The 24,355-nt window shown below is 59.8% G+C and overlaps 1 protein-coding gene and 1 pseudogene across 12 annotated transcripts in view; one reads left to right on the top strand and one right to left on the bottom strand.

Moving 5' to 3' along the window:
* Positions 1 to 24,355, bottom strand: part of CAMTA1 (calmodulin binding transcription activator 1) — a 731,085-nt gene that overhangs the window by 617,955 nt on the left and 88,775 nt on the right. The gene's annotated exons all lie outside the window — the stretch shown is intronic.
* On the top strand, positions 3,012 to 3,130 carry LOC118605360 (annotated as a pseudogene).

Below are 24,355 nucleotides of genomic sequence, written 5' to 3'. Positions count from 1 at the left end.
GTGGGCGGGGCTCATCCCGGCCCTAGTCTAGATGGGCTGGTGGCTCCCGAGCTGGATGGTCCCAGGCGTCACCGAGCACAGGAACCCCATCCCTCAGCGATCCCCTGGCCACAGGGGCACACCCTCATCCCCCAGGTGCACAGGGGAGCAGGGCAGGGCTGCTCAGAAAGACTGAACATGCACCCAAAACAGCCAAGCGGAGAGGGGGCTGCCTCCCAGGGCTGCTGGGAGCCCGTGATTGAACTCGCAGGCCTAGACACCTGGGACCCCGGCCCCTCTCTTGAAAGCAAGGTGGGGCCACTTAGAGAGGGAGGAGCTACAACTGCTCTGCGCATCGGGTGCGATGTGAGCGCGACCCCACGACACACGGACAAGGCACGGGGTCGGAGGGGTGGCGGAGACAGAGAGCCCTGGCGGAGACAGAGAGCCCTGGCCGAGCCGCAGGACTAGAGGCCCCGCCCCCCAGGGCGGGAAGGAGCAGGTGCCCCCCAGGTCCCCGGGTCCCCCGGCTCCGGGCGGGTCCCCGCATCCCTTGCACCTGTACCCGCGGCAAAGCCCCCTCGCCAGGCCCAGGAAAGCAGGACTTGGCACATGAGGAAAAAGCCAGGAGTCGGCGCCGGAGGCAAACTCAGGCGCAGTCCCCAGAATCGCCGTCCGCGGACTCCGCCTGCCCTACTTGCCGGCCCGGTCGGCTGGCCGCGCGGCCCCCTGTGCGGTCACGCGAAGGGGCTCGCAGGCGCTCCGGCTGCCAAGATGTGAAAACGCAGCTCGCGCTTTTTGAAGTTTATAAATAGCCTCGGAAAAGGAGCTGGAATGCGCGTCTTAGTAAATACGGCTGACCCATTTTCCTCATTCTTCACCAGGAATAAAGCGGCTGTTACCACGGAAAGTACAGAAGAGTCTAAATATACACACTTCCTCCCAGGCGGCCGGGGCAGAGCAGCGGCCCCGGCACCCGGGAGGGGAGGGAGGAGCAGGGGCCGGGCAGGGGTGCCCCGCTTCCTCCCCGCACTTCAGGGGCCCAGTGGCCAGCAGGTGCGCCCTGCGGAGCCCCGCAGCCCACCTCGGGAAGGGGCGGGGTGGCCCTCCCTCCGCTGCACGTCTCCTGGCCCTGCAGCTGCCGCCCCGGCCCGGCCCCGCAGCTGGCTCTTCCCTACCGCCTGTCTCCCCAGCCAGACGCAGAGGTCCGGGAGCAGGTGCTTTTCCCTTTGGGCTCACTGTCTACACCCAGGTCCTGGAACGGTGCCGGGCACACAGGACTGACACTCACATGAACGGCTCAGCGACTGCGCGGCCAGGCCCGGCTGGGCTGTTACAGACTCTAAGTGACCTTCCATTTCCTTGTCACTGGACATACCGGCTGCTCCTTGTTGGGAGGCTGCAAACCAGCCTGCCCGACAGAGGGTCCTCGTGTCCCATGGGCCCTATGCCTTGGGGAACTGTTTGTTCCTCCTTCTGCCAAGAGCTGTGGCATAAACAATCATCCCCAAACCCAGCAGCTCTCTCTGATTCTGAGATACAGAATGTGACCTCTGGGCAGTCCCATGCATAAGAATGTCTGTCCCCAACACCGAGAAGTGTGCCTGTCACCCTGTCGCCATGCATGAGCAGGTGCCCCTGGCAGGCCAGTGTCAGGCTGACTTCCTCGGGGCCTGGGACACGTCCCTCCCATCTCCCCACCCCCGATGCTGCCCCCAACCCTGCCCCCAACCTGCCTCCCTGGCCTGTTTTCAGAAGGGGCTATGGGCGGGGCAGACGCGTGGAGCCTGCCATGCTCTGTTGTTCCAAGGAATCACAGAAACACAGAGGAGGGGGCGGGTGCCGGGGTAGGGCCGGCTCTGGAGGACCCCCTGGGGACGGGCCCTGTCACCCTGAGAGAACCAGAAGGTTCCCCTCAGGCATTTCAAAGCATCGAACTCTCTGGGGTGTCTGCCACCCAGAGGGCGACCGGCTGAGCAGACAAGGCAGAGGGGGAGGGGTGAGGGAGCTCAGGAGGCGTTCTGCAGAAGCCGGGAGGGGGCGGAGAGAAGGCGGCTGGTTGCTGGAGGCCTGGGTCGCCCCAAGGCGGGGAGGGCGCGGGACCTGGTCTCCGGTAACTAGAAACCAGTGGCCGCCAGGTTCTCCCACCCACCTTCCTGCCCAGCTGGCCAGCTCATCGCCACGGAGAGCAACTCGTGTGGCCGCCCCTTGCAGGCGAGACCCTTCCCAGGTGTGAGAGACATATCTCCCTGCCCCTTGAACCCACCTCCACTCCACACATCGGACCCTGAACGGGCCGCGCCTGGGGACGGAGACCGGCGAGGGCCTGGCCACGTTGCGGTGAGATGTCCTGTTAGTCCTCACCTGCCCGGGGTTCTTACATCAAGCTCCTTAAACAGAGGCACCTTGTTCCCGAGAAACAAAACCCACCCAGCCCGCTAGCCCACACTAAGCAGAGGGACTTACAGGGTTGGCCCTCGCCCCTTCCCAGTCTGGGGATGACACAGGGCCACCCCAAATCTCTCATGGATATTCAGGAGCACAAGTTTGTACCCCCACCTCTGCATACCGTGAGGCCGGCCCAGAGCCTCGCACACAGCAGGCACTGAAGGCTGCCTTCCTGTCGACTGGGGCAGGGAGCGGGGGACTCTGTGAGCGTGGGCTGCGTTCCCGAAGTCTCTGTTCTTCTACCGGTTTTTTTTTTTCCCTCCAAATTGACTTTAATTCATCATCTCAGTTATGATCATAAAAGAGCTTAATTGATACTTATTTGATGGAATCTACCTTATCCGTGAAATTTATTACTTCACAGAAATGCAAGCAGGGACTTCACTGGAGAGCCACCTCCAGCAACCTCCGCCGGACTCCTTCCTGGAGCCCACGGGGGCAGGTGTCCAAGACACCAGCCCCCAGATCAAAGTCGGCCCCCCCAGGGAGCTCGGGGGCCAGGTGGTAGTCTTAAAGCACGTCGCAAACCCGTCAGCGTCCTCCTATCCGGAAGGAGTCTGTCCCCTCCCCTTGAAAATGACATTGTCTATGGCCAAGCCACCCTGAACACGCCCGATCCCGTCTGATCTCGGAAGCTAAGCAGGGTCCGGCCTGGGTAGTACTTGGATGGGAGGCCACCCAGGAAGACCAGGTGCTGCAGGCATAAAAAAAAAAAACCGTGACATTGTGCCACAGCTTCCGTCCGCCTTGTCCTCCATGCACACATCTCTGGGGCCACATAAATCACCATGGAGACCACATGGAGGGAGGAGGGAGGTCTAGGGCCCCAGCTCGGCCCCCAGCGGTTAGTTGGCATCATCCCAGATGTGGGCTGAGCGGCCCGGCAGCCCTCCGACGGTGCTGGCACGGAGACCCCAAGCCCGGCCAGTCCCCAGAACCAGGAGAGGTGGCAATAAGTGATTCTGCTAAGTCTGTGATTGGTCAAGGAGCCAGAGATAGCAGGAACGCCACACAGTCCTCCCTGGCTGTGGGGCCCTGGCCGGACACCCCCCCCTTTCGCTCAGCTGAAACAAGGGTACTGGGGACCAGGAGCAGATCTTTGCCAGACGTTTAAAAGAAGAGAAGAACAAAAGCAAGAACCATGGAACGAATTCTCCGTAAAGCTACACTTACTCCATTTGAAGCAACGTTCTTTACCTTGAAATTATGTCCCTCTTCTATTGTTGGTGTTAAAATATTTTTCCATTTATGAAATAACAACCCAGCAGCTGGTGATTGGCTTTTAATGGCCTCATTGGGTTGACATAAAAGTTTTTAAAATCCGTCCCGCCCGTGACACCCAGGCTGGGGAACGGCCTGCTCAGACGGGCTCGGCTCACCCCCACATCCACCAGGCGATGACCTGTGAACTTCCCTGAGGAAGGTGGGGGGCTTAGCTGCCTCTTCTCCCGCCAAACTCTGCAAAGCCTGGATCATAGGCTCAGACGCCTGGCTGGGGTTTAACACAGCTTGAGGTCCTGCGGAGTCCGCCCTCAACTTAACAGGCCCTGCGAACCTTCCAGCGAAGGCAGCGGCCTCCTGCCTCGGCCTCTGGGGCCCAGGGCTCCTGCTGGGCCCGCAGGGCTCCAACACCGCTGTGTGGAAAGAGAGAGCTTGAGGCTCCACAGGAACGAAGTCCTTCGCACCCCAGCACAGCCGGCCTTCCCAGGCCGCGGCCTCCTCCGGCGGCGTCGGGCCAGGGAGACACAAACCTCCGGAAAAAGGTGTGAGCAGATCTGCACTTTCTAAAAACAGAGTGTTTTCAGGTCATGGGACACAAAGATGCCAGCCCAAAAAAACGCTGTGGACTTCATTTCCAAAACGGTCAAGCGGCCTTACACGTTTCGCTCTCAGCTTCCGGCTGGCCGAGTGTCACCTGGCCTCTGCGGCCGCGGTCACTTTGCAGCCTCCGCATTTGGAGTTGAGGCCATTGTGGCTGCCAGCGAGGCTGGGCCGAGGTCCCCTCCTTTCCTCCTCCGGGTCACGGAGAGGGGAGGGTGCAAATCCCTCCAGCCACGGGATGGCAGACGATCTGGGTGACACAAAGGATTGCTGGAAACAAGCGTTCCGTCACCCTCAGGGCGTCGTCAGCCCTGCTCCCCTGCCCACACCGGTGTGGGCAGAGGCGAGGGTGGGCGACAGCCCTGGGCCGGAGGGCAAGCCCGGGCCTCCTCGGGGGAGGCGGAGGCCGGATGGGCTGGTGGTGACGGAGCCTCAGCGCCAGAGAAACACTGCGCTAGAGCCACGGTATTTCTGGAGCACAAACCGTGCAGTAAAGCCGAGACATTTACATGCAATCGGGAGACATTTATCCTGTGACAACATTCTATTCCAATGACTTTTCTATTACCGCCAATGATTAATGATGTAAATTCTGTCACTTGGGATGATGGATGCAGGGCAGCTGAGGGGCCTTTGCATAGATTACCCGAACCCCGGCTTCCCATTGGCTCCTGGGACAAACGGGGCCTGTGCTTCAGTCAAGCATAAAGGTAAAGTTCTTTTAGATTAAGAAAATATTATTCTTCAATCCTCTCAGAAGCAGGAGGCTCAGGACTGGGCGAAAGGACCCGCCTCACGCCGGCGTGTTGCGTCTCGTCCACGGCGCGGCTGACAGGTGCTCGTTTAAGTTTAACCGCGGAATTCTTTGCAAACGGGAGCTGGGAAGGCCCCGCCGCTGGATGCCACGGCGGGCGGTCAGAGAGAGCCAGGCCCGAGGGCCCGAGGGGTGCTGGGGCTGACCCGTCGCCGCCCAGCCCCGGCCCCGGGCTGACCAGGCGCCTCCATCCCTGTCCCGCTGTCCCAGGCATGCTGGTCTAGTGACCGGGCCGTGCACCCCGAGTGCCCGCAGCCCCCGCCGGCTGAGGTGAGGCCACGGTTCTGCACCAGTGAGGGCGTCGAATGTCCCCCGTGACGCGGCCCTCAAAGCCGCCGCATGGTGGTCCTGCCTGGCCCCTCGGCAGCCGGGCCTCTGCGGGCTCCCGGGCTCCCGCCGCGCTCCGCTCTGCTGGGTGCTGTCTGCCCAGTCCCACCCCTGCACGTCCCGCGCCCCCGAGTCTGAGTTCTCGGCTCGTGGGTCCCACTGCACGTGGGTGTCTCCAGGGGGCCTCCGTCCCACTGCAGTGGACGCTGCGCTCCCCGGGCCCCGCGTCCCAGCGAAGGCCGTCTCCACCGGCCACCGCCCGCGCAGGGCGCGTGGGGCTGTCCTCGGCCCCTCCGGGCCTCGCCCTCCACATCCCACTGATGTCCATGATGTCCACGTCCCGTAGGTCCCTTTCCCTCCCCTCCTGAGCCCGTCGCCTCTCTCCGGCTCCGCTGCCACGCTCTGGCCCGTCGTCTCCCGGATTACTGCAGCAAGTTCACAGTCTCTAAACGGTCTCCTCACACGGTCTTGCCACCGGCCTTCTCCTCCGAGCCACAGGGACGTCACCGCCCCGGGCCCTCCGGTGCCTCCTAAGCCTGCTGCACTAGCTCCGCGCCAGGCTGCCTGGGCCGTTGCCAGGGCCCCGGCCGACGCCTGCGCCACGCCGGCCGACCTCGCCCTCGCTCCGCACCCCGCGCGCTTCCGGTCTCCGCGCAGGTTCTTGGCCACACGGTGCTCTTTGTGGATGCCGCACCTCCAAACGGCAAGTCCCCTGCCTGGAACCATGGTCCTCTGCCCGTTCCCTTCCCCTGGCTAACTCCCGCTCATCCTGCAAGGCTCAGCCTCAATGTCACTTGCTCTACCCCGTGTGCCCACCCGGACCGCACGGCCTTTGCCGCAGGCCTCGGCGGTGGCCTGCGATGCCGCCTTCCTACCTCCTGACACACCGCCCCCCGCCCCACCGGGTTCGTCCAGGTCGTCACGGCGGCGCAGTGAGCATCGTCACTTGGTGTTCAGTGCTGCACCGAGGAGCTAAGGGATCTGCACCTGCGCAATGGGGTTCTCCCCGCGCCCCTGGAAAGTGGGCCGAGCTCGTCCCTGGTCCCCTGGGGAGCCCGCCCCAGGTCTCGAACAGAGCAGGTGTTCAGAACTTGTTTACGGAGAAAATGGGAGGAAGAAAAAAATCTCCTCTAAAAGCCTGGAGTGCCTGGAAATTCAGGGGCCTCGCTCACCAGGCGAAGGCTGAGTCTGAAGGAGGAGCGAGGGCCGAGGTGAAGTGTGCAGCCGCGGCGGGCGCCGCGGGGGAGCCGCCTGGTCCCCGCGTGGCAGCAGCTGCTGCGGGCGGGGCGGGCCTTACAGGAACTCGGCGGCCGCCCTGGGCCTGGATTCCTGGCACTCCTAACTCAATTTGGCCGTCTCTCTCAGCGTCCTTTCTTGGAAAACGGATGAGCTTTCTGCTCTGTGATGCCTGGGCGAGGCCCGGGCTGTGTGCTGACAAGTGGGGGAGCCGGATGCAGGCCGGCCAGGGGGAGACCCAGAGAGCCGTGCTGTTCCGGGGATTCCCTCCCGGGCAGGAGGAGGAGGCAGAGGAGGGACAGAAAGACGCCGCGCCCCGGCTCCCTTCACCCCTTCCCAGGTGGCGTGGCCGCCTCTGAGGCAGCCGGGCCTGGGACGAGAAGGCAGGAAGGGCGTTCACAGGGGTGTCCTGGAGACTCTGGGCTCCGGTGCCCACGCCCAGGGTGAGGGACCCCCCAGAACCACCCAGCTCATCCAGAGACTCCAATTGCACAGCCCCGAGGTGGCGGTCAGGGCCGGCCAGAGCCTGGGGGAGGCCTGAAGCTGGGACCGCACTCTTGCCTGGAAGGTGGAGGGCCTGGGAGAGGTCCCTGGGGCCACCACCCAGCCTGAGACAGGCCTGGTCCCTCGGTGACGGTGACAGTGAGCATCACTGGCGCCACCTTCCTCCCCAGACACACAGCTTGACTACGCCAAGTAGCCACACGGCTGGGGCCGGAGGCAGCTGCTGCTTCTCACGCAATTCACCATGTCGGTCCTGGTCCTCGTCACCTCCTTCTGCCCCCAGGAGTCAGGCAGGCCCTGCCCTCCACAAGCCTCTCCTTTTAAACTGCTTCTGCACTGAGCCCCCACATCCTGAAAAGCAGTTTACCTGGATCTTCCAAAACTCTTCCCACCTGACAGCTCTTATCCTATCCGTGAAAATGTACAAACTGCAGCCTGAACTGACCACCCTCCTCCCACCAAGCCAGGAGGCCAGGTCGGAAGAGAACCCAAGAGCACAGGGCAGAGAAATTATGAAATGCAGGAATGCTGAGCCCTTATAAAGCGGCTGTACTTCTTGGCTCAGTGAATACACATAGCCCACTACAAAAAATATTTTCCAAGTTTGGCTTTTAGGTTCCTGGAGTGAAAGAAGTGGAAAATCTAATTTTTGAAACCTTCATAAATATGTACTTTCTTTTTTTTTTAAATAAAACTACTTAAATGAATCCACTTTGCCTGATGAAGTAGAGGAACCCAAAGCTCCTGGATTTTCAAAGCTTCCATTAAAGCAGCTTTTCTTTCTTCAACAAATAATGAATTGAAAAATCAGTCAGAAGGCTTCGTTAAGCCCAAGGCCAACAGGCACCCGGACCCAGCCCAGGAGGCCAGGCGGGGCGGCAGCCTGCCGGCCTCGGTCCGCAGCAGCTCTGGCTACAGGCCGCCTGAGTCGCACAGAACGAGAATTCTGCCGTGTGCTCCTCATGTGGCACCGTATGCCTTCCCTGGTGCGCCGCAGGCTCGCAAGTTAAACTGAGGAGCTGGTGGGATGGAGGCAAGAATGCGTCCTGGGGAGGGAGAGGGGGCAGCAGAGCAGCGCCCGGGGCGGCGGCTCCCGACACCCGCCCGGCTGACGTGGGCTCCCCGTTTCCTCAGACCTCTGAACCAAAGGCCCCAACTCTCCCAAGCGGGGCGCAGGCTGGCTGCATCTCGAAGAAGGAAAGGCCTGTGACCCAACCCTCCCCCGCAGTCTGCCTGGGACAGGGACCTGAGGAGGAGACAGTGTCCCATGCAGCCTGCCCGCTGGCCAGAGGCCAAAGGAAATGGCCATGGGTGGCCACTGGCCAGGGCACGCTGCAGCTGTGTGTGTGTGTGTGTGTGTGTGTGTGTGTGAGAGAGAGAGAGAGAAAGAGAGAGAGAGGGGGGGGGGAGGGAGAGAATTGGCTTCGCCCTAGTTCACGTGCACATGCGTTCATTCCAGGGCTGTGCGGTACCGTTAGATGCACCGGGCACTGTGCCAGCGCCAGATACGACAGAAAGTCGGAGTCGGGCCCTGCCTTTTTGTGACCTACATCCAACGGGGGGAGGGAGGCATCATGCAGGACCCGCGGGAATCCCCGGCTGTGGCTGTGCACAGCACCCAAAGGCCCCGTGAGGCCGTGTGAGCGGGGACCCTCGCCCAGCGCGGCCTCTCGGCCCTCTCGGGTGCTGCAGACAGAAGGGCTGTCCGTCTGCCCTCGCGGCTCCCGCCCCGTGCCCTCGAATGCCCTCCTGCGCCTTCCGAACCCAAGTCCACGCCAGCCCTGCCAGCCACCCCCGGTCCTCGCCGCCACCTCCCCGTCTGCACGATCCTCAGCCCGGTCCCCGTCGAGGAGCCAGACCCCGGCACAGCTCAGTCGGAGGGGATCCCGCTCCTCCCCAAAGCACCCTGAAAACTCTCGGTGAGAGGGGAGCAGGTTCGAGGCAGGAATCGGCTCCCTGGTGGGGGCCTCCTGGTGGGGGCCGATCTGAGTCTGTGCCGGGGGGAGTTAACGGGGGGGTTGGGGGGAGGAGCAAGGCACCCTAGGCAGGGGCCAGGACCTGGCCGAAAGCTCCGGGGGTCAAGCAGGGTGCTGGCCACCAGGGGCAGAATGTCTCCCTTGCCATGACAATGCTCTGCTGGGGAGGCCACCCCAACGAGCCTGGAGGAACAGGGAACCCCGAAGGCAAGCGGCTCTAGGAGGTCCCCACAGGCTCCTGGGCAGACACTGAGTGACCTGACGGAGCCCGCGTCCGGCCGTGCGGAACTCACAGGAAGTGCGGAGTGGGGCGGCCCCCCCCGCCCCCGCCCCGAGCAGCCACGCCTGGGATGGGGGCCACGCAGGGCGGCCAGGGCAAAGACGATGATGGCAGCGATCTAGCGCCCTGTGGCAGGGACTGCCGCTGAAACCTGACCCTCTCCGCACGGCCTTTGTCCCCTGGAGTGTTACGAGGAGGGAGGATGGCACTTAGGCCCTTTCCAGAGAGGGAACTGAAGCGTGGCTAATGCAGCTCGCTCAAGGTCATGGCGCACAGCGGGCAACCTAGCGAGGTGAAGTCTGTGGCAGTCCAAGCGGAGCACTGGAGTTCACGGTGTGGGGGCTGAGTTCAAATCCTGCCTCCGGGACTTAACGGCTCTGTGCCTTCGGGCCAGCCACATGCACACTGGGCCCAAGCTTCCTCCCCCAGCACAGGAACAGACGCCTCCCCAGCTGCCCAACTGGGTGGGCGGATTCTGTGACCCGGGCAGCTGGCCGCGGGCCTGGCCCGGTCCAGAGCAGCTGTCACAGCGTGTTCCCTACAAACTGGGCTCAAGTCTCCTGTTGAGGGGGAGGCAGAGGTGGGTGTAAGGGAGCTGAGAAGGCATCGGCCTGGAGGACAGGTTGACGGGAGGGTCACCCAAAGCTATCTCCCCAGGTACCGCACCCTGCTGAGGGCGAGGCCATCACCCAGGCACAGGGCCACCAGCGTAAGTCACGGACCCCCCACACGGCAGAAGCACCAAGGTTATTTAGAAAAGCACCAAGAACTGTTCCCTGGGGCTCTTCACGTGAAGACAGACTAAAACCAAGAGGATAGCAGGGCCTGCGGGAGGCCGACGGGAAGAGGGACGCACTTCGATATTTCATTAGCGTCCATTAGCAACACGGCGCACGTCTTCACACTGGGTGACTTCTTGGGAATAACGTCTCATTCAGAAACAAACATGGACCTGCTGCTGCTCACCCCCACCGGCCTGCTGAGCATCCCGAAGCAGCTGGTGGGAAAGGACTTGACCTCCAGGGCTATGGCTGCCCGTGGCACCGAGCTCAGGAGCGCGAGACTGGCTGGGAGGCTCCCACGGAACCGGCTCGGAACCGGCTCGTCAGGGTCCAGAGCCAGGCAGCTGAGTGGAGGAGGGAGGGAGGCAGAGCCCGCCACGCCTCTCGGGCCAGGCTCATGCTGCTCCCCACGCCGGGCCTGTCACACAGAGCCACCTGCCAATTAGGGGATCCGAAAATCTGGGCCATCAAAGCTGCTCACCCCTCAGTTGCTGTGAAGGACAGGAAAGGGCCGGGGAGGGAGCAGGAAGACGAGGGGTGGGGTGTCCTTAGCTATCATTGTGCAAATCACTGTCACATTCGTTTGCTCAACAAACATGTAGCAGGCGCAGGTGTGAGCCGGGAAGGTGAGCCGGGAAGGCGCGCAGTGCTGAGCGCAGGGCAGGGGCCGTGCGGGCAGCAGACGGGGAAGAAGCAGGAAGTAACGTGGACTCCACAACGCACCCCAGAGGCAGTCTCGGTGTTCCCATTTTTCAGATGATGAAAACAGCTCAGGGACCTTAACCGCCCTCGGCAGGCAGCTCTGGCCACAGACTCAGCTGCCTGTCCTTGTCGCCAGAGGCAGGGACAAGGTAAAGGGAGGGGCCTGGAGGGAGGGCTTGGGGTTCTAGAGCTGCTCGGCCCTCAGGCAGGGGGCCACTCCCTCCCCAGTAGTGGCTTCTGGACTTGCTCACTAGAGAAAGGACAGAAGTGCCAGCCAGCAGGAGGCTCTCTCAGCTCCTCCTCCCTTCACCCCAAAGAAAGTGGGGAGTTGAAAGGAATGACAAAGGCTTCCTGGGCCCCGAAACTCCCTCCTAGGACCGCCTTACAGAGCCAGCCCGCCATGCCTGGTCCTGAGCGAGTCCTCGTCCAGTCCACGGTCAAGGAGCAGAGGGCGCCTGGCCTCCAGGGATGCCCTCCCCAACTCCCTCCAACTGGGTCTGTTAATTTAAAGCGGAGGCCGCCGGCCGGGCGTGGCCGGCGCGGGGGATGGCGGAGGGGGCGTAAGTGACGCAGCTGCCGCCGACCAGCGCCTGCTCCGCTCCTGCGCGTGGGCAGCAACCCAGGACGACGTCCCGGAGGCCGGCGACGGGGACCCGCGGCTCCCGCCAGGCCCCTGCCTCGCCGCAACCCCCTCGCTGCTGAGTGACCGCAAACCAAGCACTCGCCGCAGACGGCTGTGGCACTGAAGGCTGGCGGCCCAGGGACGGGCCCGAAGCGCCTTGGACTCAGCGGCCGGGGACTGAGACCGGCCAGGGGACAGGGGAACGCGGCTCCATCTTTTAACTAGGCCCCCATTCAACGTCCGGCGCGGGTCCCCGGCCCTGTTCGCTGCGCTCTGCCAACACAGGAGGCACAAGAGGGACGGAGGACGTGCGTCCTCCCCAAATCGCGCCACAGCGGCGGGGCGCAGGGCAGGCGGAGGGCGGCGGCGCAGCAGCTCGGGTCCTGACCAGGCCGTGCGGGCGCGCTGCCCTCAGGAGCCGAGCTCGGCGCTTCTCGCACACGTGTGTGTATACATATATATATATACGGGGGTTTTTAGCTGGCTTTATCTCACAAGCCTCGACATTTCCGAGGGTTGACCCTGTGAAGCCGGGCTCCGGCCTGGCTCAGCAGAGACACACACCAGCCTCGGGTCACCCAGGTGACACTGCCCGTGCAGAAAGATGCTAGACGAAAACTCAGCAAGAAGGAAGAAAGAAGTCGCAGTATTGGCGTTGTGAGATTACAGCTCTTTCCCACCCAGAGGTCGCCGAGGGACGGCCCGTGGAGGCTGTGAAATCATTTGGATTGGGACCTTTATTATGACCCAGCGGGAGGAGGACAAAGTGCGCCACTGAGCACCGAGCAGCCCGACGACGGGTGACCCTGCCTTCGGATGCTGCAGCAGGGGCTCCGGCTGGACCGCGTGACCCGCTCGACACGGACAGAGCGAGAGCCAGGGGTCCTGCAGATTCCGCGAGGACTCACAGTGACGGGGCCGCCCTCGGGCGAGCCGCTGAAGCAGAAGCCAACCCTTCCATCGCTTAAGGCCACAGGGGACACTGGGGGTCACCAGCCTTTCTCAGAGCTGAGCCTGGAAGACGAGAGCTGGAAAGCTCATTTAGGGGTGGTTTTCAAGACCCTTTTTGAGCACACGGATCAATTTTACTTGAGTCACACGAGATGAGCGATCGGCCCAAGGCAGCAGGTGGCCCGTTGTGGGTTCCCTCGCATGAGCCACCCACCTGCTCCACTCAGATCCAAACCGCCTAGAGCCTTCGACCCGCCTCTCCCACACACCTGGACCTCTGCAGGTGCAGCGCCACCCCTCGGCTGTGTCGGCCGGCCCCCAGGTCTGCTCTAGGGCCCACCTCCCAGTGGAGACCCCATTCACCTGGGGACTGTGGCCCCTGCTGGCGGGGTCCCGAGGCCCAGCAGTGCTGGGATGAGCTCTCTCCAGCTACGGAATTTCCAGATGACACCTGTTCTCGACCCGCCCCCGGGGGCCAGCAGCATTTCCGTCTGTGTCATTTTAGGGCGTTCCCGAGAACGAAACCGCCATGGTGTCGCCCAGAAGGCACACCTGTTGAGTTTTCTTCCAGGCTGCAGCTGGAGCAGAGGCAAAACTGACCTTTTGAGTGTATCTTGAATTAATTCAGAAATACTCCATCTACATCATCACAGGTCCCAAGGACCCTCCGGCTGACACCTAACAGTCATCTGACCAAAGCACACACGCGAATCAGGGCTTCTCCCGCAGCCCGCCTCATCCCACCTGCCTCCACCGGATGAAGAATTACAACGTGACGTAGCCAAGATGCTCGTGCTGACTACTGGACTTTGCTAAGTTATTCTTTGATTCGATGCCTTTTAATAAAATTTAAATTGATCGAGGAGCTTCGACAATGATTTCTCAATACTCGTGTGATTCTGAGGAGGCCAGCCGGAAGCTGGCGAAATTAATGCAGCACACTGACCTGTCAGGAACGGCTCCTGCTGAGAAACACGCGCCCGGAGCCCAGCCCAGGCTGTCCCAGCGGAGGATGCTCCACAGTGAACGAGGAGCGCCTCAGGGGATTCTCGGCCACCCACAGAGCCGGGTCTCGCAGCTGCACCCCAGCACCTCACGGGAAGTGTTTGTCAAAGCCGAATCAAAGTATATTGTTTAAATTACGTCCACCTTCCCAACTCTCTGCACCAGGAAAATAAAAAGCGCGGACGATGGTTCCCAAACACAAACTGCGACTGTGTCAAACCCAGAAAAGGCAGCAGGGCCAGTGTCCTAAGAGGCCTAAATTTATGGAGAAGAATCAGGTGAGCGAGTTGCCCGTTCACTGACGCAAAACCCTTTTCTTGGGAAAAGCACCCTGAACTTTTACTTGAAACGCCCTTCCTGAACGTTCGCAGCGGGCACCTGCAGGAGCAGTGGACGGTGTCGCTGGGCCAGGAAACAGAAACGGATAAGCTGTGGGGAGAGGGCTGGGTGCTGAAGTGCGACGGAGCCTGGCCATCGGCCTGCTCACCCCAGAAGATGGCCGGGCGCCCCGGCTGCACGCTGGGGACCCACCGGCCCGGGCCTGGAAGGCCAAGGGCCACAGTCAAAGCCCTCCCTCCTGTGGCCTGGCCTCCAGGGCAGGCAGATAATGCCCGAATGAGGAGAGGACACAGGACGGGCAGTTCAAAGAGGGGCGAGGGGGTGCTCTCTGGAGAGGGGACGTGGTAAGAGCTGTCCAGGGTCCCGGGCAGAAGAACGGCACGTTCACAGGCATGGGCGACGGGAGCCGGGAGCAGACTGCCTGAGCCTGAGGTCACGGGAAGTACCCGGATGTTACGGGAAGTGTGGCGGGATCTGAGCTAGGTTCGAGAAGGACCGCGCTGGCTCTGGGAGGGGGCAAACGCAGAAGGGCTGGGTGGCCAGGGGCGCTCTCTCTGGGAAGTCGGGTCCACGACCTCTGGCTGCGGTGGCTCTGGCCCCAGGGATGGCCACCTTAACTCCTGTCAGGCTGGCCTGGTGCCTGCTGCTCGACTCACAGTTTGCAATGTCCCTGAGGAGGGACTGTCACCCAGGGGAGGTGCGAGCTCGCTGTATGGCTGGGGCACACGAGCCTGAGGTGCCCTGGCTCATGAAGGTCACATCGCAGCGGTCTGGATGGAGCCGGGGGATCCCCAGCTGCCTCCATGTGGAGCCCCTGAATTAAGCGGAAGCGACTTCATCCTATCCTTTAAAATCCCTGCACCCCTCCCAGAAACATGGAGACTGGTGGGGGGGGGACCAGCAGCTGAGGCTGCAACTTAGTCTGCCCTGTCCCCTTACAGCGGGAGCTCCAGGAGGTCAGCGACGGCGTCCCCTCCCCCGGCCCAGGGCCCCGATGTCTGGAACTCGGCAACAGCAAAGGTCGGTGCTGCCGCTCGGGCTCCCGGATGCCCCGTGACTCCTGCTGTCTCCCCAGCTCAAGGGCACAACAGAAACCACACGCCGGGTTCTGAAAAAGCAAACAAACTGAAAAGCACTTAGAACCAACGAGTCACAAATATTTAAATATTGGGGCCTAAAAAATGACGTCTGTCATGAAGACGGACCTCCGTGTCCTCTTCAGGCCCGGGGGACCCTGCCAGACAGCAGCGAGGCTGCGTCACGGGCACGGCGGCCCCGCCCGCCCCCGCTCAGCTGCCCGCTGTGGCTCTGGCAGGGAGGTTTGAAACTTAGCCAAAATGCATGTTTTGATTTACTTAAGAAACTTGCACTGGCCCCAGGCAAATAATAACTGTATGAAAATATTCATATTGCACCTCCCTCTCCCACTCCCTTTAGGGAAAGACTGCCACACTCAAAAATGAGGGGGAAGGAAAATTAAATAAAAAATATATTTAAATCACCACCACCGAGCAGGGAGGGGAGGCGGTTCCTGAGCCAACTTCCAACTCCGTGTCGCTCTGATCCGCCTCTGGAACGATCTCGCTTTGCCTTCTGTTCCTAAACAGTAATTATTAGAGGCATCAATTAAAGATGCCCAGCTCCGCCGCTCTCCGCGGTCCCTGGCCCGTCCCCGGCCCTGCCTGCAGCACCAGCCACCACCCTGCTTTCTGTGGCCATGGGGGTGGGGGGCAGGGGTAGGACCGGCCCAGGATGGAGCCTCTGCTCCTGCTCCACGTGCCACCTCACTCAAGGCCAGGGGTGCAGAGGGAGGAGCAGCTGCGCCATGAGCCTCTCGCCACCTCTAACTGGCAATCGGCGCCCGACACCACGTGCGTGCATTTGGCACAGAGCCCACTCCTGCTCGGGCCTGGGGCTTCCAGCCCCCTAGAGAGGACGAGTCAGGGAGAATCAGATCACCAGGACCATCTCGACGTGAAATGAAACAGGGAATCCCTCTTCCGGAAGCTGGCGGCCCCAGCTTCCAGGTCACAGAGCGGCCCTTCCCGGCCCGCCAGAGGCCGCGGGCGGCGTGGAGGGCTCCCGTGGCCCCAGCGGAGACAGCCAGACGGGAACGAGCGGCCCCAGCTCCGTGCCCCGGGCGGCGTGGGAGGGGCAGGGCCAGCGCGAGGGAGCCCAGGGCCAGCTCCACCGGGCCGGCCGCCCGGCAGCCACCACGCACTCCGCCCCGCCCTCCAGCACCGTCCGCGTCCAGGGCCTGCGTCTAGCCCCGGGACGCACAGGCGACAGAGGCAGGTGCTGGCGCCGACGTGTGAACAGACCGTCACGAACCACTAATAAAGCAGCGTGCGAAGCGCCCCGTGACGACCCACCGCGCCGGGGACGAGGACAACACCGAGGAGGGCGCGGGTAACTAAAACGACGGGTGCCCCGCCCCCCCCCCCCCCCCGCCCCGGAGCCAAAGGGACAGGCGCTGGCTGCACGGACGGGGCTTCGCCGCCACGGGCAGGAGATGAGGTTTCACCCTGCAGGGCAGGAGCTGGCCGGAGGAAAAGGAGGAACGAGGTGGGGGGAGCCAGGAATAGGTCAGGGGTCACGAGGGCGTACGCGCAGCCGACCCTCAAACAGCACAGGTGTGAACTGAGCCCGTCCACTTACGAGTGCATTACTTTCAGTGCCGGCACTGTTCAGGATCCGCTGTCGGGGGTACGCGGATGCGGGGGGCTGACTGTGTGCACTGATCTACACACCACTTTAAATAGAAAAACTTGAGCATTCGTGAATGCTGGTGAGCACAGGGGGTCCTGGAACCAACGCCCCACAGATTCAGAGGGACAACTTAAGTTTTAAGGGAGTCTAGTGTCACAGCAGATTTTTGACTGTGCGGGGCGCCAGCACCCCCACGCCCTGCGCTGTTCAATGGCCAGCTGCGCTTGGTTTTCCAAATCCACTCACTGTTTGACCAGCGGTTCACTCCTTTTCACTGCTCAGCAGCACTCCACTGCGATAATTCACTTACTCATTTTTCAGATGATGGATATTTGGGCTGTTTCCAATTTGGGGGCTTTATATAAACATTCTTGTACAAGTCCTCCTGTGAACATTTCTTTTCATTTCTCTAACGTAAATACTTAGAGTGGATCTGCTGGACCGTATCGTAGATGTTTAATTTCATAAAAATGACCAAACTGGTCTCCAAAGAGGTTACGCCACTTATGTACCTACCAGCTGCTCCACCATCTCACCATTTTAGCCATCCCGATAGATGGCATCCCGCCGCGGTTTCGATTTGTATTGCCCTGGTGAGCTCAGATGCTGAGGGCCTTCCCACGTGCATCGGTGCACAGGTCCAGACATTCCGACGAATACAGCTGTGTGATTGCAATGAAAACAGAGAATTTTCACCCCCCCCAATTCCCTTGTGCCCTTCTGCTGCCAGCTCGCGTCCACCTCTAACCCCAGCAAGCACTGCTCTCTCTCTCCATGCCATTCTACCTTTCCTGGAATGGTACGGTGGAGCCGGGCAGAGGGAGCCTTTGAGTCCGGCCTCTCTTCACTAGGCACCGTGCATGGTGAGATTTGGCCACGTCACGGCAGCGCGTTTCTTTTCCTTGCTGAGTAAGTAAGTAGCTCGATGAAGATGCCGATTCATTCACCAGACGAACAACATTTGGGTTTTCAGCTTTCAGAAATCGTGAACGCAGCCGCTGTAAAGTCACACACAAGCTGCCACGTGAACATGCTTCCCGTTCTTCGAGGGAGCACCTAGGAGTGGGGTTGCTGGGACATACTGTGGCACAGATTTAAGACTTTTTTTAAGTGCAGATTTATAAGAAACTGCCGAACGTCCTTCCCAAACGTCCTTCCCAAACGGCTGCGACCACTCTGCGCCCCCCGCAGTGCGGAGCGAGGGCTGCGGTCGTCAGGGTCCACGTGGTGCCGAAGACATTCTGAGAGGTGTGTGCTCGCACCTCACTGTGTTTTTTACTTTATTTCCCTGATTACTAATGACAGTGAACATTTTTCATGTGCTCGGCTGTCATCTGTATATCTTACAGTGTCTAATCAAAGCTCTTGTCTGTTTTTTAAAAGTGGGTTGTTTTCATGTTACTGAATTTTAAGAGTGCTTCATATATTCTGGATACTTCAAGTCCTTTATTAGACACATGATTTGCAAAAGTTTCCTCCCAGTCTGTGGCTTGTCTTTTCATTGTCTTAACAGTATCTTTGGAAGAACAGAAATTTTAAATTTTAATGAAGTCAGAAATCCATATTTTTTCCTCTTATAGATCATGCTTTTGGTATCTAAGAAATCTTCGCTTATTCCAAGGTCACAAAAACCTTCTCCTATGTTTTCTTCTGGAAGTTGTATAGTCTTCGAATCTAAAGTTAGGTGTCGGATCCATTTTGAGTTAATTTTTGTTTACGGTAGTACGGGGTACGGGTTGAGGTTCATATCTGTTGCATGTGATATCCAACCGCATGATAAGGATTTGTTGAAAAGACTGTCCTTTCTCCATTGACGCGCCTCTGCTCCTTTGTCAAAAATCGATGGATGATCTATGTAGGGGGCTCTTTCTGGACACTCTACTCCGTCCCATTGATCCGTGTGCCCGTCCTTTTGTGATATCACAGTCTTGATTACTGCAGCTTTATCGGAAGTCCTGAAAACCAGACAATGTCATCTTCTGGCTTTGTTCTTTTTCAAAACTGATTTCGTTTTCCTGAGTCCTTTGCATTTCCATATAAACTTTACAATCGGCACGTCTAAATATTGACTGGGATGGCACTGAATTCATAGAGTTTAGGGAAAACAGACACATTAACAACACTGAATCTCTCTATCCATGGTACAGCCCTCCATTCACGCAGGTCTCTCATTCTTCTCCACATGTGCTGTAGTTTTCAGCGTAGAAAGAAGTGTGACGTGGATACACCTGGGTTTATTGTAAGGTATTTAATGTTTTTGAAGCACTGTAAATGGTATTGATTTTTTTCATCCATCTGTTGGCCAACGTACAGAAATACGACTGACTTGCTTCCTATAGCCTTGTTAAATTCACTTATTGTTTCTGGTGGTATATATATAAAAACTCACACTTGTGTTGTTTACACGTAAAGGTTAAATTCTAGAGTTAATTCTAGAGTTAAATTCTACAGAAAATCAACCTTTTCAAGGAATAGAGAGTGTCCAAAATTTCAGGAAGAAAAACACTTGGAGAAAATTTATTGTAATTGCACGAGTTGAGATGGTAAAATTTCAACCTCAGAGTTTCATTTCCCTTCCTTGGTAGACTCACCTTCTCACAGGGGTGATGGGAGACGGTTTCACTGCCTGGCAACAGGAGACCACGGCCGGGAAACGCTGCTGGCCGTGGTAACGGGCAGATTAGCTATTCTTCTCCAGTGCCAGCCTGGAAATCGCCCGCGTCCTGGGGACTGAGGCGCGCGATTCGGGTACCCTCAGCCTCTAACACGCAGGTTCACCTTAAGCCTCTGATAACACTACCCAGGCCTGGGTAAACAGACTTTGAATTTCATATGTGACTTTTCAAAGAGCCCTCAATTTCGTCTTTTAAAGAGCTCCAGGGGGTGGGGCTCTCGAAAGCATTTTTTTCCACCAGCGCCAGGCGGATGTGAAAAGGTCTCAATTACAGGAAACTGACGATCCCGCAGTAACGAACACGCGGCCGTGTGTGAACTGCATGGACTGGGGACTCCTGTTGAACAGGGACGGGGCGCCGCGTCCTTGGCTCAATCCCGGAAGCACGTGGCCACGGAAGCGCGCCAGCTGGCGAAGGGCTGGCCCGAGGCCGGCTCCGGATGGACGTCAGCCGCCGTGGGACCTTTCTCCACGCCGCGACCTCGCCTAACGCGCCCGAGGTCCTCAGTCACGTCCACGGTATCAACGGCCAGGGTGCGTGTGACGTGAACTGCCGCCTCCACTGCCAAAGGCGAGTGACTCTTCACCACGCTGGTGTTTCTGCCCCGTGGTTTCAGACACGACTTTACCATGAGGCGGTGAAACTATGTGCGTTTCGTCATCTACATAATTTTTTAACGGAGAAATACCTCCGGGGCACTCGCTGCCACTCTATCAAATGCAAAGCAGGTGAGAGCTGAGTTCCCAATTATGTTCGACCTTAAATCACACCACTCGGGCTGGTTGTACATCCGGCCCCACAGGGAGCTGCGCAAGGCATATATTTGGCAAGCTTTCAAACCACGGCTACAAAGCATGCGCTGAAGAAAATGATTCAAAATATTAAGAAAGCAGTCATTTATTTCGGAAAGCCTGTTCACGTGAGACAATAAGCTGCTTCCCAGAATAGGCTCCATCCATCAGGAAAGCGCTGCGAGCCGGCAGGCTCTGGCTGGAGCCCGCCTCTCCGCCCTCGCCCCGCAGCGATCGTGACCCGGCACCCACGGCGCGCACCTGGGATGCAGCATGGCACCCCTCCAGGAGGCGGCAGCCCTCCGCCGGCCCGGAGGGGCACCCTTGGCACGGATGACCTCGCGGGCGCCGGGACCGGCGGGTTCCCCACGGACACGCACGAGAGCAGGTGCGGCGTGCGGCACGGGAGGGGACGAAGGCGGGGCGCCTGGGGCTGCGTCTGGAGCACCCGCTTCTCGGCGACAACGGCAACGGTGCAAACGAAGCGGGCCAGGGGCTCCGCGCCGCCCACGTCCCCGCCTGGGGGGCTCTGTGTGACGAGGGGCCCCTCCCGGGCAGGCGAGCTGGGCCGCGAAGCGTAGTCCGCCCCGAACTCCGCGGGAAACCGCCTGCGTCACCCTGGGGCGCAAGGTGCAAGCCGACCCACCGATGACAGCCCCCCGCCCCACCGGCGACTGCCCCCCGCCCCCGGCCCCCTCCGGCGGCGGCCGCGAGCGCGGCCCGGTCTGCCCGCAAGAATCTGCGTCACGCCCGGTCACCGCGCCTGCGGAACTGGGCTGCAGAGGGGATCGCGTGCAGGACACACAACAGTTTCCTCTGAATCCAGACCCGCTACATTTCAACACATATTTAAGTTTCCCACGCAACTTTAAGGAGCACTTCATGAGCCAACCCCAGGGACAACTCGGGCGTTACGGGGTTCCTCGGTGCCTGGGACGAGGGGGCGGACAGCAAGCGGCCTGTGGGCAGGAAGCCGTGCCGGCTCTTTCAAGGCTGCGAGCGGAGGATGGACAGGAGGGGCAGGCGCTTGTCCTGGGCCGACGCCCAACGCCAGTGACACGCGGCCAGCGTGCCCGTCCGAGGGCCGAGATCGCGAGTCCGCACCGGCCGCCACGCACGCGGAGCGTGGCTCACACTCACTCGCCTCCAGCAGTGCGCGTGGAAACGAGGTTCCTCAGACCCGCCAGGGCGCCAGACCACGAGAAGCCTGTGTGCGAGCGCGTCTAGAACATTCGGCTGACTGAGCCAGAGCGTGAACTTCAAAAGCGATCGACCGAAGGGCTGAATCAGAAAAGCGAAACAGTCCAGGGGTGTGCGGCAGATGGGGTCTCGCAGTTTATCACAGAGAAAAACGGCGTCCAACAAAGGCGGGCTCACTGCGCGCCCAGTAACGAAGAAAGGGCGGACTGACACGCACTCCACACTCTCCCTGCCACCGGCGGGCCCCGGGGACACACGGGCTCACCAGCCAGCGTCCTGGTTACCTGCTTGTTACCTGGCCGAAACCCGCTTTCCAGCCCTACTTACCCACCCCACCTTGACGCAGCTCCACCTGGCACAGGCCAGACCCTCTCGCGACTCTGCCTGCCCTCACCCTGCTTGTCCCCTCCAGCCCGAACCCGTTCTCCGGTGAGGCAAGTGGGGAGCCAGCCGGTCAAGGCATCTTGGCTCGGGCGGCATGGGGCGCTGGTCACCCACGTCGAGGGAGAGGTTCTCCTAAAACTAGTCTGATGAGTTGATGCTCAACCAAAAGCCACCCCGTCCTGCATCCCAGGGCTTTATGCCCAGGCCTCGGTTCCAAAAAGGCCTGTTTCACTCTAAATAAACTGACACAACCCGACCACTAAAATAACGTCCTGACGAAGGCAGCGACAGGAATGGAGAGCTGCACAGGGAGCTGTGCTAAGCAGACAGGCCTCCGAGTTCCACAAGCCGGTCCCCGACTAACATATCTGAGACGGACAGCTCGTAGCGGCATAACGCATTTCAGACGTGCCAAGTGGGAAACGGGATTCTTCTCCTCCCAGAGGAAGCTGAACGCGACGGTTTGATTAAGTACTTCCGGCTCCTTCAGCACCTGGCCAGGTAATGGTACCCTCGCCATGGTCCTCCAAGGTTCCGACGTGGCACCAGGAGGAAACCCAGGAAGCCAAGAGCTGCTCACCAAGGCTCAGATTTCTGCAAACAGCAATATCTTAGCAGATCTGTTCCCCAGCCCGAGTGAATACTGAACACAGCAAGCATCTCTGTCAAGCTCAAAAAACAAAAACACAAACAAACAAACAAACCCCACAGAAAATGGGGTCTGGTTCTCAGCTGGATGCAAGTTCAAATTCAGTCCTTGGCGCAGGGAGGCGATGCGGGTCCCACTGCCCAGCCCGGGACGAGGCACCGCGGGCGGGGCCCCCCGGGAGCCGAGAACGCTGGGAACGTCAGCTCTTCACCTCGCTGCGGGACCCGTGGGGACCATGCTGGTGGCCTCCTTGGGACCCAGGCCGATCCTGCGTGAGTCCAGCCTTCAACTGTGGGTCCCCAACTGTCACCTGCCAATGCCAAAAGGCAAGGTTTACGGCCCCCTGAACGGTTCCAAAGAGCATCTGGGGACGACGAGGACTTCGGGACGGTCCCTGCAGCTGCCCAGCCACACCAGGTCAGCGCTCTCCTTGGACACGGCGGTCTCCAAGGTTCCTCTCCCACACTCACTCTGTCAGTGACATCTGGGTGCTCCGGGGCACAGAGCCGCGGGGAGCACAGCCAGGGGGGAGGAGACGGCCAAGGCCCCCACCCTGGAAGAGCTAGGCGGGGGGCGAGGAGGAGAGAAACCGTCTACGTAACAACAAATACTGTATTAAAAACCCGCCACGTGAGAGAGTGACGGGACCACGCTAGACTGGGTGGCCGGGGAGGGCCTCCCTGAGAAGACGTCTGACGTGGGACCTGAGTGGCACGAAGCAGTCAACAAACGAAGACGGGGAAGGAAGGACCGCGCCCCACGCAGAGCAGAGGCGCGCGCGGGGCCGGGAAGGGCTGCTGTGCCCGGGGCACGGGCCAGCGGGGGCACCGAGAGCCGCGCAGGGACCAGACCGTGCCGGCGACGACTCGGAACGGACGGCCACCAGCAGCAGCAGGCGAGCTAGTGACCTCATCCCCGTCGCATTGTTAATAGCTCGCCCTGCCATGCCACGGCAAGGACACCGAGGGTGGCCCGGGCTCGGGAGCGCTGGGGAGGAGCGAAGCGGACAGACCTCGGAAGGAGAATGGAGGCCCTCACGGACGCTGCCGCGTGTGGGCTGGGGGCAGGGCAGAGCCCGGGAGTCGCCTGCGCCTCCGGCCTGAGACACTGCCGAGCTTGCACGTCCCGTCAACGCTCCTGCTCGCGTTCACAAACGGCCTTCCACGCTCTTTCCACCGACGCTGAACTTCGACCCTCACCAGGCACCTTTTAACGGCAGACAGAGACCACGGCAGACAGAGACCACGGCAGCCCCTCCGAAACTGAAAGGCGGATTTAGGAACTGATCTTAGAATCATGCTTCAAGATGAAAGCGCGGCGAGCCCCGGCCTTAGGGACAGCTGACGAGCTCGCTGAGAAGCTGCCACTCACCTGCGCCCGGGCCCCCGGCGCCGCGGGCCCTCCGCCCCAAACAGCTGCTCCCGGAGCGTTCTCCGCTTCCCTGTACCAGGCTTTTTTAAACGATACTTGTTCCTACCCCGAGTTTGCCACCATTTAAGATGCTGTGCTAGTCAGCAGTGATTACGGAAACGCCGCGGCCCCTTCTATTTTTAAAAGGGAACTCCACTTAGCATTCTCACGTCCCGAGATGTCTCAAATAGCTAGTCCAGTGATGTTTCCGCTTTATTCAAATTGTTTGTGCGAATTTAAATACAGGTTCGGCAGAAACCAAAGCAAGTCAAACATTTACTCCCTATTAGACAGCTAAATCAGAAGATTAAAAACCTATTTTACATTTAACAGAAAGAAGCCGTCAAATCAGCATAGTAGCAGCTTCCACGTACTTACTGCCAAACGGGGCTGACGTTTAAGAGGTAATCAATTTAGGAAGACAGGGATGGATTTCTTTAAACTCTTCAAAAAGGGAAAAATACATTTGAGCAAATCTTTTAATTATAGTATCTTCCAAAGAACCTACAAAGCCTTTATTCTTTCCAAACCTAAGGCTTCTTAAAAGCAACTCTTGCCCCTTAATTCCGCATGAAATATTCAGTACAGTGTAATTAAATTTTATTCCATGCTATTTTTATTGGATTGTATTGGCTTCACAGAAATACAGGGTGGCAGCATCTTTAAAACAAACTTCCCAGCAACTTTGTTTTCACAGCAAATGGCTGGCTCTCAAAACTGGACTTAAAACGCCAAACGTCCTCGAAATGAC

This window comes from Rousettus aegyptiacus, unplaced genomic scaffold (genome assembly GCF_014176215.1).
Source record: "Rousettus aegyptiacus isolate mRouAeg1 unplaced genomic scaffold, mRouAeg1.p scaffold_m13_p_1, whole genome shotgun sequence".
NCBI classification, from domain to species: Eukaryota; Metazoa; Chordata; class Mammalia; order Chiroptera; family Pteropodidae; genus Rousettus; species Rousettus aegyptiacus.
Note: the sequence above shows the minus strand (reverse complement) of the source record. Positions and strands in the feature narration are given on the sequence as shown.